The sequence below is a fragment of the Bison bison genome, unplaced genomic scaffold, assembly GCF_000754665.1.
Source record: "Bison bison bison isolate TAMUID 2011002044 unplaced genomic scaffold, Bison_UMD1.0 scf7180017864458, whole genome shotgun sequence".
In the NCBI taxonomy this organism is placed as follows: domain Eukaryota; kingdom Metazoa; phylum Chordata; class Mammalia; order Artiodactyla; family Bovidae; genus Bison; species Bison bison.
The window spans coordinates 8,365,544-8,369,094 of record NW_011495020.1 but is presented as its reverse complement, the minus strand read 5'-3'; positions in this window follow the sequence as shown (position 1 = coordinate 8,369,094).

The following is a 3,551-nucleotide window of genomic DNA, read 5'->3' as shown; positions in this document are numbered from 1 at the left end:
GTTGTTGTTCAGTGGCCAAGTCGTGTCCAATTCTTTGTGACCCCATGGACTGCAGCATGCCAGGCTTCCCTGTCCATCACCATCTCCCAGAGTTTGCTCAAACTCATGTCCATCGTGTTGATGAAGCCATCCAGCCATCTCATCCTCTGTCAGCCCCTTCTCCTTCTGCTATCAATCTTTCCCAGCATAGGGGTGTTTTCCAATGAGTCAGCTCTTTGCATCAGGCAGCCAAAGTATTGGAGCTTCAGGCTTGTCATTTAGCTTGCTGATATATTAAGATGAACATATACTGAGCCTCAAGGTCTCAAGTGGAAGTTGACTTGTCCACCACCTTGGACCAATTTGGTTCTAATCAGTTTATGTGGTGTCTTCAGGTTATGTCATTCTTTTAAAGTTTTTACCCTGCCCCTTTCCCTCCTGTTTCAATTACAAGAAGATAACCTCGTATATTAGGACATATGACTGCAGGAAATAGATTTGAAGAGAGACATTTCTGAGTTTCAAGGATGTGAAATGTGATAGAAATGCACCAGCTTTCTCTATGTTGCTAAACATTAATTACCATAGTCTTTTTTTTTTTCTTTCTGAAATGCCTTTAGAGGAAAGAGGAGGCTTCCATAGTTCCATCTCACAGTTTATATATAAACAGACAGAACAAAGGATTTGTTTCACTGTGCATGGCCTTGGAGATTTATACAAATTCTTTCAAGCTAAGACTAATTGTGTAGTTTAAAGGTTGATAATTTATGTGCCAAAGAGTCAGAAAGTAACCAGAGATTAAAGAACAGCTGTGGATGAATTAATTGTATCCCCAGTCACATGACTGAGAGCTGGAAATGTACCATGAGGAAAAGCAAACAAATGAATTGAAAATGTGAGCCATGTGCATCAGACTTAGGCTGATCATTTCCAGTCTATTCCCCACTGCAAAGAATAATAATAATAACAGCTTACAACTGAACATTTACTTTATGCTCGCCAACTACTGCTCAAAGCACTCTACACAAATGATCTAATGTGATCCTCACAACGCTATGACAATTACTGCCCTTATTTTGCAGAAGAGAACACTGAAGCAATAAGAAGCTAAGTACTTGCTCAAGGTCACAAAGCCAATAAGAAGTAGAGAGACCAGGATTTGAACTCAGGTAGACATCAAAGCACCTACTTCAAATCAGTACACAAATTTTTAAAGTCTTCTTTATTTCAAAGCTATATAATAACCACTATTACATATTTATTTATTTTTCTGCATAAGGCAAAAATGCTGGGTACCACATCCTGCCAGTCTCTACCAAACTCCCAAACTTCTAATTATCCTCCATCTTCCTACTTTCCAAAATGATAATTTAATTGTACCAAATGTCTCTCTACAGAGAATATTAAGTATAAAATTGTTTCTTAGGGCAAGCAGCCTCTATTTGCCTATCTAACCAGTATATAAAGGACTCCACTGGGCAAGGTCACATAAAAGACACACTCCGAGATTAAAAACAAGAAAATGCAGATTGTAGACTTTATTAAAAAAAAAAAAAAAAAGATGGAACCTGTCAATTAGTCTAATCTAAACAAGCCATGGCACCCCACTCCAGTACTCTTGCCTGGAAAACCCCATGGACGGAGGTGCCTGGTAGGCTGCAGTCCATGGGGTCTCGAAGAGTCGGACACGACTGAGCAACTTCACTTTCACTTTTCACTTTCGTGCTCTGGAGAAGGAAATGGCAACCCACTCCAGTGTTCTTGCCTGGAGAATCCCAGGAACGGCGGAGCCTGGTGGGCTGCCGTCTATGGGGTCACACAGAGTCGGACACGACTGAAATGACTTAGCAGCAGCAGCAGCAAACAAGCCATAGTGTCCGAGAATGCACAGCAGATAATAACGCTATTTTTAAAAACACAAGAATATGATAGCAGAACTATTACTTCTGGGGAAGTGGTGGTGGCGACAAGCATGAGGCACACGGAGGGGCTTCTGGGTGACCCCTCGGGTTCTGTCTCACCCTGGGTGGTGGTTACAAGGAGTTCAGTATGCTCACCATATCCCGCTAAACCATTCATTGGCTTTATGCGGTGTTCCCTGTGTTTTATTTTACCTTAAACAGATTTTTTTTTTTAATTTAAGCATGTTATTTACAAATACAGAGGTGGCCAGGAGAGATGGCTAGAGCAAGTGAGGCTCCTTCCTTCTAAGGGGTTGTCTGGCTTAAGGGTGATGAACACCTATATTTCATTGTAAACCTTTTGATGCTGAGTCTTTTTATTAAAAAAAAAACCAATTTGGGGACTTCCCTGGTGGTCCAGTGGGACTCCGAGCTCCCAGTGCAGGGGCCCAGGTTCAATCCCTGGTCAGGGAAGTAGATCCACAAGCCACAACTAAAAAGGTTAGTTTTTGTGTGCCATAACTAAAAGATCCCACGTGCTTAAAGAAATAAATATTTTTTAAAATAAAAATAAATCAATTTTTAAAATAATATGAGGAAACAATGGAAATAGTGACAGACTTTATTTGGGGGGCTCCAAAATCACTGCAGATGGTGACTGCAGCCATGAAATTAAAAGATGCTTGCTCCTTGGAAGAAAGCTATGACCAATTTAGACAGCAAATTAAAAAGCAGAGACATTCCTTTGCCAACAAAGGTCCATCTAGTCAAAGCTATAGTTTTTCCAGTAGCCATGTATGGATGTGAGAGTTGGACTATAAAGAAAGCTGAGCACCGAAGAATTGATGCTTTTGAACTGTGGTGTTGGATAAGACTCTTGAGAGTCCCTTGAACTTCAAGGAGATCCAACCAGTCCATCCTAAAGGAAATCAGTCCTGAATATTCATTAGAAGGACTGATGCTGAAGCTGAAACTCAAATACTTTGGCTACCTGATGCGAAGAACTGACTCATTGGAAAAGACACTGATGCTGGGAAAGATTGAAGGCGAGAGGAGAAGGGGACAACAGAGGATGATATGGTTGGATAGCATCACTGACTTGATGGACATGAGTTTGAGTTAGCTCCAGGAGTTGGCAATAGACAGGGAGGCTTGGTGTGCTGCAGTCCATGGGGTTGCAGAGTCGGATACGACTGAGTGACTAAACTGAACAGAGCACTGGGCCCAGTGCCCAGCTTGCAGGAGGCACTCAGTAAGTGGTGGGAATTCTATTCCTTCTCCCCCACCAAACCATGGGATGGAGAAATGTCTCCATGGATCCCCAGCACATGTGTCCTCTGGCACATGGTATGCACTCAGTAAATATCTACTTATTAAACAAATAAGTGAATATGCTGCTGCTGCTGCTAAGTCGCTTCAGTGGTGTCCGACTCTGTGCAACCCCATAGACGGCAGCCAACCAGGCTCCCCTGTCCCTGGGATTCTCCAGGCAAGAACACTGGAGCGGGTTGCCATTTCCTTCTCCAATGCATGAAAGTGAAAAGTGAAAGTGAAGTCGCTTAGTCGTGTCCGACTCTTAGTGACCCCATGGACTGCAGCCTACCAGGCTCCTCCATCCATGGGATTTGCCAGGCAAGAGTACTGGAGTGGGGTGCCATTGCCCTGTCCCAT